At 27.3% G+C, this 13,253-nt stretch overlaps 1 pseudogene; it reads right to left on the reverse strand.

The window, feature by feature from the left end:
* Window positions 1–66: 66 nt before the first annotated feature.
* On the reverse strand, window positions 67–925 carry LOC120198450 (annotated as a pseudogene).
* Between the last annotated feature and the right edge of the window lie 12,328 nt (window positions 926–13,253).

Below are 13,253 nucleotides of genomic sequence, written 5' to 3' on the forward strand. Positions count from 1 at the left end.
AAACATGCTACTTTGTTATTTTATGTAACAAAATCTTATTTAACCCATAATAAATGTTCAGTGTAATTAAACAAAATAAAACACGTGTTTCAAATATCTTATAGGCATCTTCAAACCGATTTTCCCCCTAAACCCAAGTTGTACTGTTGTTCCTCGGTAGAAGAATATCAATTTGTCTAGATTGTCCCTGTCCATCAAGAACATCAACATCCTTATTAATATGGTATGCATTGCCCCCGAAACGCTGAAAAAATAAACAAAAATGGATCTCGAAAGCCAAATCCTAGGATTGTGTAGCACGGTTTTGCCGTCGAACATCTTTCTAGCGGCCGAACCAGATCAGTAAAAACCCGAGGATGATGCCGGTTTGAGTTTTCGAAATGATGGGAGGAAGATGGATGGGACCCAAGGTGAGTTTAGTTTTAGACTCGATGAAATCGATGAGTGATTCAGTGAATCGAGTGAAACCAACCTACTGCATTCGTTCCAAGTCGTCTTTCAATGATTTGGCGGCGGGGCTGACGAGGTGGAGGTTGGGAAGGGAATTGACGCCGAGGAGGTTGAAAGAAGATTTGGATTCGCGGAACTCGATGTCGCAGAAGAAGAGCTTGGGGCTGGCCGGGTTGTGGCGATGACGGAAGAGGCGAAGACGGCGAACTATTGGCTGAGATCACGGAGGCTGAGGTCGGATTTATCGCAGAGTTGAATGGCGTCGAAGAAGATGAGCAGATAGTAAGGGCTTGGGGTTTCCGGCGACGTTAAGAATTTGAATACATATTGATCGTCCAAATGGATAACCCCCGATTCCGATTAGGATTGAAAGACGAGGAGGTGGTCGATCAGGCGTGATTGTGATTCAGCTTTTTGAAATTACAAGGGGGAGTGAAACGACGATGAATGATGATAGTATGAAGAAATTTTCCATCAATCTGTTGTAGCATCAAAAGCATGTTCACTTTCATGCATTCACTTGGTCATTTTTGCTTACTTATAGGGGGTGTTTGGTTCAAGGATTGTGGGATTCCCATGGGATGGGAATCCCACGTTCCCATGTTTGGTTGGTCGGAAATCTCATTCCCGGTAATGTTTTATTACCAATAGTAGATTTTTTTGGGTATATTACCGGGAATGTCATTACCTCCCTTCCCTTAGGTATTGTAACATTACCAGCGTTTTGGACTAAAATGCCCTTAAATTTTTATTTTTTTTCAAAAATATCATTCTTCTGTCATTGAATAATAAAAATTCTACGAAGGTTAAATTACAAATTTATCCTTAAATTATTTTAGATTTACAAAAAAAAATCTATAATTAAAATTTTATATGAAATTCAGGGATTAAAAGTTTTTTTACCCTTTCAATAAACCTTTTTTATATTTTTAATTTTGTAAAAAAATTATATAAATATTATGAATTTAATTTTTTTAAAGAAAATATATAAATATTTTACAATTTGTAATATTATACAAATATATAATAAGGACAATTTGGTCAAATATACATTTCAATAATCTTTTATTCCTTTAACCAAACACGGTAATCTTATATTCCTGCTAAACCAACCAAACACAAAATACAACATTCCCAGTAATCCTATTCCCTGGTAATCTTTTATTCCCACTGGTAATCTTACATTCCGTGAACCAAACGCACCCATAGGGTATAGGTAACAGGTATAGAGCCCTAACTCTTGCAGTTTAGTTTTGAAAAAGTCCTAATATTAATTTCGATATCTTGTGTTTTTAATCAATTTCTTTTATATATTTAGTTCACAATTTTGTTAATTTAATTGAAAAATATTTAATTTAAACCAAATAATTTGATTACTTACTTCCATTGAAAATCTTTTGTTTTTTATTTTAAGAATTTATTGTATAAAATAGTTTCAAATTATGAGTTAGGTTCTAAATTGATGTTGGTTTAAATCAGGGTTGATAATATGACTGGATGAAATAAAACATTATTTTAACTTTATTTGGTTCTATTATCACAAAATTTAATTTGATTCGAATTCAAAAAAAAAATACTTGTTATTAAAATCTTATGGAATATCTCACAACAGGTCGATCTTTAAATTTTATTTTATTAATATACTTTTATTAAAATAAAAATGCTTTTAATTTAAAAGTATTATAATTATAGTACTAATTTTTAAAAGTTAAATAAGATTTTATTACACAAAATAACCAAGTAATATACTTGGCCTGGTGAGAAGGGCCATTCCATTTCATGCCCTTGCCTCAGGTTCAAGTCCTCTTCCATACACATAGTAACATTTTATTCGTTCTTGCCAATACGCGCCAATGGGAGAGTGACACGTGTCACTCTCTTATTGGTGCAAAATTCTAATTGAAATTAAATTTTTAAACAAAAAAATTGCTGACGTGTCAATTCCACGTCAGCATATATTAGTGACGTGGACATGTCACGTCATAATCGCTGTCAAATTGTGCTTGCTTAGTTAGCTAGAACCGTTGACCGTCAGTTGACTGACGGTTTCCATCTAACGGGGTGACTTTTGAATCAGATTTAAACGTTGTGGGTACAACTGTTGCAAAAAAAAAAACGATTTGGGCACAAATGCATATAGTGTCAAACGTTAGGGGTATTTGTTTGCATTATGCCTATATAATTCACTTATGCATAGAAATTTAAAAAAAATCCTAAATATAAAATTATTTAAGTAGATGTATTATCTAAATAATAAATATCAGATTTTGTCACATTTACTACATGGATGGAAAAAATATTTTTAAGCTTTTTCGACGATGAATCTATTAAGTCACTTTAGTAGTGTAAGTGTTGTTCGAACAGTTGCTGTGTCTGCAGGGTATGTGTGAGTTGTTATTGATTAATAAAGATTTTAAACATATACAACCTTAATTATAATCATCTTAGACTATTAAAAAAATTTATTCAACAATAATTATTATATATCTATTATATTAAACAAGAATTTAATCCTTAATTATACAGTTTTAATTGTTTTATTTAAAGATTATATGAAGTGCATGTCTATCCCCTCCCTACGGCTGAAAATATTGGTATTTAACACCCGAATGTTTGTAATATAATTTGAGAATTTTGAATATCAAATATGGATGATATGGACAAAAAGAACCAAAAACTAAAACGAATTAAACTATAACCTTGAAAATTAAACCAAACCCAAAGTATCATAAACTAAAATTATCCAAATCCGAAATTATTTAAATTTTTAAAATTTTGAATTAATCTGATATCAATTGGTTGAACAACTTCACTTACATGTTCAAATTGAACATAAAAATGAGACATTGTTATTGTTTAATCAATATCAAGCCGTAGGTGAAACAAGTACAACTAAACATATAACCCAATTCAATGAGTGTAATATTTGGAACGAACTTCCATTAGCGAGGCCAGGCTTGTAGCCAGGTTTCCCTTTAACAGTTATCCAGTCATTGGGGCTAAGCTTTACCCTGGTATTGTGTTATCTACATGCCCAGTCCATTATCTAAAATAACATAATAGGTGGAGTCAACTATATACGAGTGCGCAAAATTTGATTAAACTTGAAAAGTATATTTTTTTGATTTGATATTAAAATATTTGACTCGAGTTATAAAATATGACTCGAATACCTTAAAATTTATAGTAATTTGTGAATTGATTTTTATGTTCGAGTATATTCCCTCAACTTTATATAGTGTATACATATCACATGTAAAAAATATGAAGAAATAAATATGTATATCGTATATAATTATAGAAAATCATTTAAATTAGAATCAATTAGTACCATAATATCATAATTATTTATAATTAATTTTAAATAGAAACTAGTACAATTCAAATTTGATAAATTTAACTTGCAAAAAAAAGTTCATTAACTTAAATAACCAAAAATTTTTAATTTGACACGATTAGATCAACAATCTATTATGATTAAACATATGTTAGAGGCTAAACTAACGAAGTACCATCGGCAAAAACAAAGTTCTCCACATCATGTTTAAATATCACGTTAGAATTTCAGTAATCATATTTTCCATGTGATTCAAGTATAAAAATATAAATCTCGTGGTACTTACAATTGATAATCCAATAAGGATTCATTTCTCATTGAGTGTAGTAATTTATTTTCTCATTTAATAATCAATGATGACTTCTTTTTTTTTAATAAAGTCTTTAAGTATAACACATTCGACTATTCGGACTATCAAAAGTCTATTTGTAACTTTTAGAACAATATGGGGGTAATTATGCGGTACGGTGCTTAAAAAACGGTTAATATACGGCGTGACCGGTTAAACAAGTGACCGGTTAAAATTTAGACCGGTTATGTTATATTATTTAACCGGAAATATTATAAAGTACAATAACATATTAGGTAGCGCTTATATAATGTAATAGGTAGCGCTTATATTGACCTATTTTATAAGTAAACCGGTATATTTATACCGATAACATTACAAATTTACCTATTATATTATAATATATTGAAAGTGACCATACTTTTTTATAAAAAGATCGATACTTTTTTTAAAGTTATGTAATTTATGTTTCAATTTTTTAATAGTGTTTCATGTTTTCCACCTACAATATTAATTTAATAATTTCATTTGCACAAAAAATTATTTGATTGTTTTGATATTTTATAAAATAATATTTAGATTTTAAATTTAACAATATTAACCAAAGATAATAATAAATATGTAATATATATGTTTATTGTTTTTAATTTAATGATAATATATACCGTAACATAAAATATAAATCATTAGATACATATAATTACTAAAATGATATCTTAAAACTCACTCAAAAGATAACCTTAAATTAATGTTTTCTACAGTGAAATAAGTATTGACACTTCTATAAAAAGGATAGATACTTTATAATATAAGCGCTACCTATTACATTATATAAGCGCTACCTATTACATTATATAAGCGCTACCTATTACATCATATTTTTACCTGATATATTGTAAAGTATCGATCCTTTTTATAAAAAGGATCGATACTTTTTTTAAAGTTATGTAATTTATGTTTCAAATTTTTTTAATAGTGTTTCACGTTTTCCACCTACAATATTAATTTAATAATTTCATTTACACAAAAAATTATTTGATTGTTTTGATATTTTATAAAATATTATTTAAAATTTAAATTTAACAATATTAACCAAAGATAATAATAAACATGTAATATATATGTTTATTGTTTTTAATTTAATAATAATATATACCGTAACGTAAAAAATAAATCATTAGACACCTATAATTACTAAATTAATATATTAAAACTCACTCAAATGATAACCTTAAATTAACGTTTTCTACAGTGAAAAAATTATGGACACTTTTATAAAAATGATAGATACTTTACAATATAAGCACTACCTATTACATTATATAAACGCTACCTATTATATTATATAAGTGCTACCTATTACATCATATTTTTACCTATTATATTGAAAGTGTCCATACTTTTTATAAAAATGATCGATACTTTTTTTAAAGTTATGTAATTTATGTTTCAATTTTTTTTAATAGTGTTTCATGTTTTCCACCTACAATATTAATTTAATAATTTCATTTGTACAAAAAATTATTTGATTGTTTTGATATTTTATAAAATAATATTTAGAATTTAAATTTAACAATATTAACCAAAGATAATAATAAATATGTAATATATATGTTTATTGTTTTTAATTTAATAATAATATATATCCTAACGTAAAAAATAAATCATTAGACGCCTATAATTACTAAATTAATATCTTAAAACTCACTCAAAAGATAACCTTAAATTAATGTTTTCCACAGTGAAAAAAGTATGGACACTTTTATAAAAAGGATAGATACTTTACAATATAAGCACTATCTATTACATTATATAAACGCTACCTATTACATTATATAAGTGCTACCTATTACATCATATTTTTACCTATTATATTGAAAGTGTCCATACTTTTTATAAAAATGATCGATACTTTTTTTAAAGTTATGTAATTTATGTTTCAATTTTTTTAATAATGTTTCATGTTTTCCACCTACAATATTAATTTAATAATTTCATTTGCACAAAAAATTATTTGATTGTTTTGATATTTTATAAAATATTATTTAGAATTTAAATTTAACAATATTAACCAAAGATAATAATAAATATGTAATATATATGTTTATTGTTTTTAATTTAATAATAATATATATCGTAACGTAAAAAATAAATCATTAGACGCCTATAATTACTAAATTAATATCTTAAAACTCACTCAAAAGATAACCTTAAATTAACATTTTCTACAGTGAAAAAAGTATGGACACTTTTATAAAAAGGATAGATACTTTACAATATAAGCACTACCTATTACATTATATAAACGCTACCTATTACATTATATAAGTGCTACCTATTACATCATATTTTTACCTATTATATTGAAAGTGTCCATACTTTTTATAAAAATGATCGATACTTTTTTTAAAGTTATGTAATATATGTTTCAATTTTTTTTAATAGTGTTTCATGTTTTCCACCTACAATATTAATTTAATAATTTCATTTGCACAAAAAATTATTTGATTGTTTTGATATTTTATAAAATAATATTTAGAATTTAAATTTAACAATATTAACCAAATATAATAATAAATATGTAATATATATATTTATTGTTTTTAATTTAATAATAATATATATCGTAAAGTAAAAAATAAATCATTAGACGTCTGTAATTACTAAATTAATATCTTAAAACTCACTCAAAAGATAACCTTAAATTAATGTTTTCCACAGTGAAAAAAGTATGGACACTTTTATAAAAATGATAGATACTTTACAATATAAGCACTACCTATTACATTATATAAACGCTACCTATTACATTATATAAGTGCTACCTATTACATCATATTTTTACCTATTATATTGAAAGTGTCCATACTTTTTATAAAAATGATCGATACTTTTTTAAAGTTATGTAATTTATGTTTCAATTTTTTTAATAGTGTTTCATGTTTTCCACCTACAATATTAATTTAATAATTTCATTTGCACAAAAAATTATTTGATTGTTTTGATATTTTATAAAATATTATTTAGAATTTAAATTTAACAATATTAACCAAAGATAATAATAAATATGTAATATATATGTTTATTGTTTTTAATTTAATAATAATATATATCGTAACGTAAAAAATAAATCATTAGATGCCTATAATTACTAAATTAATATCTTAAAACTCACTCAAAAGATAACCTTAAATTAACATTTTCCACAGTGAAAAAAGTATGGACACTTTTATAAAAAGGATAGATAATTTACAATATAAGCACTACCTATTACATTATATAAACGCTACCTATTATATTATATAAGTGCTACATATTACATCATATTTTTACCTATTATATTGAAAGTGTCCATACTTTTTATAAAAAGGATCGATACTTTTTTTAAAGTTATGTAATTTATGTTTCAATTTTTTTTAATAGTGTTTCATGTTTTCCACCTACAATATTAATTTAATAATTTCATGTATACAAAAAAATATTTGATTGTTTTGATATTTTATAAAATAATATTTAGAATTTAAATTTAACAATATTAACCAAAGATAATAATAAATATGTAATATATATGTTTATTGTTTTTAATTTAATAATAATATATATCCTAACGTAAAAAATAAATCATTAGACGCCTATAATTACTAAATTAATATCTTAAAACTCACTCAAAAGATAACCTTAAATTAATGTTTTCCACAGTGAAAAAAGTATGGACACTTTTATAAAAAGGATAGATACTTTACAATATAAGCACTATCTATTACATTATATAAACGCTACCTATTACATTATATAAGTGCTACCTATTACATCATATTTTTACCTATTATATTGAAAGTGTCCATACTTTTTATAAAAATGATCGATACTTTTTTTAAAGTTATGTAATTTATGTTTCAATTTTTTTTAATAATGTTTCATGTTTTCCACCTACAATATTAATTTAATAATTTCATTTGCACAAAAAATTATTTGATTGTTTTGATATTTTATAAAATATTATTTAGAATTTAAATTTAACAATATTAACCAAAGATAATAATAAATATGTAATATATATGTTTATTGTTTTTAATTTAATAATAATATATATCGTAACGTAAAAAATAAATCATTAGACGCCTATAATTACTAAATTAATATCTTAAAACTCACTCAAAAGATAACCTTAAATTAACATTTTCCACAGTGAAAAAAGTATGGACACTTTTATAAAAAGGATAGATACTTTACAATATAAGCACTACCTATTACATTATATAAACGCTACCTATTACATTATATAAGTGTTACCTATTACATCATATTTTTACCTATTATATTGAAAGTGTCCATACTTTTTATAAAAATGATCGATACTTTTTTTAAAGTTATGTAATTTATGTTTCAATTTTTTTAATAGTGTTTCATGTTTTCCACCTACAATATTAATTTAATAATTTCATTTGCACAAAAAATTATTTGATTGTTTTGATATTTTATAAAATAATATTTAGAATTTAAATTTAACAATATTAACCAAAGATAATAATAAATATGTAATATATATGTTTATTGTTTTTAATTTAATAATAATATATATCGTAACGTAAAAAATAAATCATTAGACGTCTGTAATTACTAAATTAATATCTTAAAACTCACTCAAAAGATAACCTTAAATTAATGTTTTCCACAGTGAAAAAAGTATGGACACTTTTATAAAAATGATAGATACTTTACAATATAAGCACTACCTATTACATTATATAAACGATACCTATTACATTATATAAACGCTACCTATTACATCATATTTTTACCTATTATATTGAAAGTGTCCATACTTTTTATAAAAATGATCGATACTTTTTTTAAAGTTATGTAATTTATGTTTCAATTTTTTTTAATAGTGTTTCATGTTTTCCACCTACAATATTAATTTAATAATTTCATTTACATAAAAAATTATTTGATTGTTTTGATATTTTATAAAATATTATTTAGAATTTAAATTTAACAATATTAACCAAAGATAATAATAAATATGTAATATATATGTTTATTGTTTTTAATTTAATAATAATATATAATGTAAAGTAAAAAATAAATCATTAGACGCCTATAATTACTAAATTAATATCTTAAAACTCACTCAAAAGATAACCTTAAATTAATGTTTTCCACAGTGAAAAAAGTATGGACACTTTTATAAAAAGGATAGATATTTTACAATATAAGCACTACCTATTACATTATAATTATTAGTTTTGATGTTTTTTGGGTCGATACTTGTAGTTATTGTACATACCTAAATATGTACTGCGAATTTAATGTTGTACCCACCCTTTAACTACCACTACCAATAACACATCCTATTGAAAGCAACACGACTGAAACATGTTCAAAATGAACCTTTGCTTACATCTCCATAAACTCCTGGACCACTGAACTTGCACAACAAAATTTTTGTCATGGATAATATTGATGTAGACAATGTTAAGCCAACCGAGGAATGCCATGAAGTACATAATGTTGATGAATCTGACAGATTGGTTGGTCAGCTCTTCTGTTCACGTGATCAAGCTTGGTACTTTTACAAGGGATTCGTAGGGGAACATGGGTTTAGTGCACGTAAGGGAACAACACGGCTTGACGTGGAAGGGAATGTGAAGACACAAGAATTGTGTTGTTCCAAAGAAGGGTTTCGAGTATCAAAAGTCAATACTGTTGATCGTCAATGTGCTCATACGCCAGTCACAAGAACATGATGTAAGGCTAGAGTCGTAGTTACAACAACAAATACAAAATCATATCCCGCTTTTTTAATAAATACCATGTCAATCTTGCGGGTTAATCGAACAGGGGCGTCATACGAAAAATCAACTTCCTTATTCTTCAACAGATGGGTGATGACACATCCATATGGTAGTGTAGTTGAAATTGTTGCTCCCTTTGTGACCATATATACAATTGTATTAAATATGAGTTTTGCAATGTTTGGAGCCATTTTGGATTTGGATTTATACTTTGTTATCCACCAATAATCGCTGTCTCGAAGCGTTGAATGTTTTCCCCCACTAGGCCGGATATACCACGTGAGCATTTTGTGAAACACTCTCGACTCTACATCGAGGTGAATTGGGCTATTTCTAGCAACCCGTTTAATTGTAGACCAATCTACACCATTTTCATATGAATCCGCTTTATTCGCTACACCTAAACCCTCCACAATAGTTTCCGGAGATATATATATATATCCTTCCCCATGACATGTGTATTAATTCCTATTATATTAGTCTTATTAGGCTCGTGCTGTAAGGAAGCATTGTTGTAGAAGACTCTAACTAGGTTGGGATAATATCTTGGTTCTACACCAAGGAATTCAAGCCAACCCCAAGATGTAAATGTGGATTTAAAACTAAATGCATATTTATCATCAAACAAGAAACCCAGGTCAATGACACGTTCGGGACGAATCTTCCTTACTTTAAAACTCGTCTGCCATCTTTGTTTCTCCATATCGGATCTAAAGTTCAGAGTTTCGAAGGACCTGATTTCCTCAGAAGAATCGTTTGTTTCAAAAGGAGGTTGTGGTTGAGAAAAACTGGGTTGAGAAGAGCTTTGAGAAAGACCGCGCTTCTGACGCTGACGTTTTGGAGCCATTTTGGTTGGATGTTATTACAATAGAACACAAACACATTCAGGAAAAAAACTCCAATATAGAAATCAATCAAACCCATAAAATATCGATAAATTTACCTGAATATCTGATCGTCACTGTTATGATAACGCTAGTATTCTTCGGAGATGAAGAGTCTTCTGCCTGCTTGCCTTTATGTTTAGGGTTTTTCGATTTAGAGTACTATATATAATGAACGGTGGAAAAGCACTTGATATTTAAATTAGTATCGACAAAACATTAAACAATGTCGATACATATTATATACCAATTCTTCCATAAAACCGGTATACTTATACCGGTTAGATTGAAAAATTACCTAATACATTATACTTTTGGGTTTCGATGTTTATGGGATCGACACTTTTTATATATGGATCGACACTTTATGGTTGCACCCTGTTTGCCATTCATTCTGGACCAAAAATATCGACACAGACTACAAAAGTGTCGACACATTATTTAGACCTATTCTCTCATAAAACCGGTATACTTGTACCAGTTAGATTGAAAAAATTACCTATTATATTATACTTATGGGTTTCGATGTTTATGGGATCGACACTTTTTATATATGGATCGACACTTTATTGTTGCACCCTGTTTGCCATTCATTCTGGACCAAAAATATCGACACAAACTACAAAAGTATCGATACATTATTTAGACCTATTCTCTCATAAAACCGGTATACTTGTACCGGTTAGATTGAAAAATTACCTATTACATTATACTTATGGGTTTCGATATTTATCGGATCAACACTTTTTATATATGGATCGACACTTTATTGTTGAACCCTGTTTGCCATTCATTCTGGACCAAAAATATCGACACAAACTACAAAAGTGTCGATACATTATTTAGACCTATTCTCTCATAAAACCGGTATACTTGTACCGATTAGATTGAAAAATTACCTATTACATTATACTTTTGGGTTTTGATGTTTATGGGATCGACACTTTTTATATATGGATCGACACTTTATGGTTGCACCCTGTTTGCCATTCATTATGGACCAAAAATATCGACACAAACTACAAAAGTGTCGACACATTATTTAGACCTATTCTCTCATAAAACCGGTATACTTGTACCAGTTAGATTGAAAAATTACCTATTACATTATACTTATGGGTTTCGATATTTATGGGATCGACACTTTTTATATATGGATCGACACTTTATTGTTGCACTCTGTTTGCCATTCATTCTGGACCAAAAATATCGACACAAACTACAGAAGTGTCGATACATTATTTAGACCTATTCTCTCATAAAACCGGTATACTTGTACCGATTAGATTGACAAATTACCTATTACATTATACTTTTAGGTTTCGATGTTTATCGGATCGACACTTTATTGTTGCACCCTGTTTGCCATTCATTCTGGACCAAAAATAAACTACAAAATTGTCGATACATTATTTAGACCTATTCTCTCATAAAACCGGTATACTTGTACCAATTAGATTGAAAAATTGCCTATTACATTATACTTTTGAGTTTCGATGTTTATGAGATCGATACTTTTTATATATGGATCGACACTTTATGGTTGCACCCTGTTTGTCATATTGTAAATTTGCCTTTTACTTTAAAGTGAATTTTGTAGTTATTGTACATACCCTCAATATATATGGAATGGCCATTCATTCTCGCACATGATGACAATTATGATGACATTTGGTATAATACAAACAATAATCTCCATATATCGTAAGTATCAACATGACCCTTAATGTGTATAAGAAACATGTACAACAACATACTACTAACTTTTCTCATCTCATTCATAATTATATTCACATACAAAATTATAAATCGTATACAAAATTATAAATCTTATACAAAATTAACCCTACATTTACATCATTGCATCCTTTTGTTATTCTTATGTATCATGGCAGCTTTTGTTATCTCCTGTCTTCGTTGATTTTGATTGTGGCTTACGAGATCGTTTAATATTCGCGATCGATCCCACTCTCCAACAACCTATATTCAAATTGTCAGAACGTTAAGTATTGTAAACTACAACATTCAATCTACGACTTTTAACAATTTTACCACAAACAAATTTTTCTTTCCACTTACAAAATCACCAGTTGCCCCTGTAGAACCGATCGATTCCATCCACATCATCACATACATGCCGCAATCATGTCTGTTACAAAATTTGAAAACCACACATGTCAATTATGATGAATATTGCATAAATTAAGCTTTCTATTTGTGATAACATCTCATACCCATTCAATTGTTTATTCTTCTTATGCTCCACAAATTTGAAATTTTTCAAGGGATACTTTCCTAGAGATCCACAGGATTCAACCGAAATGTGTTTCTTATTATAAAAATCTAATATTTTAATCTGCATTAAAATAGAAGAAGTTATGATCCAAAAAAATTATGCATTATAATTTACATAATGTCCTTTCATACATACATACATACCAATCTCTTAGCATCTTTCACTCTCTGTTTAGCTGCTTCAGTTGTAAACATACTAT

Source organism: Hibiscus syriacus, unplaced genomic scaffold (assembly GCF_006381635.1).
Source record: "Hibiscus syriacus cultivar Baekdansim isolate YM2019G1 unplaced genomic scaffold, ASM638163v2 tig00117056_pilon, whole genome shotgun sequence".
Classification (NCBI taxonomy): Eukaryota; Viridiplantae; Streptophyta; class Magnoliopsida; order Malvales; family Malvaceae; genus Hibiscus; species Hibiscus syriacus.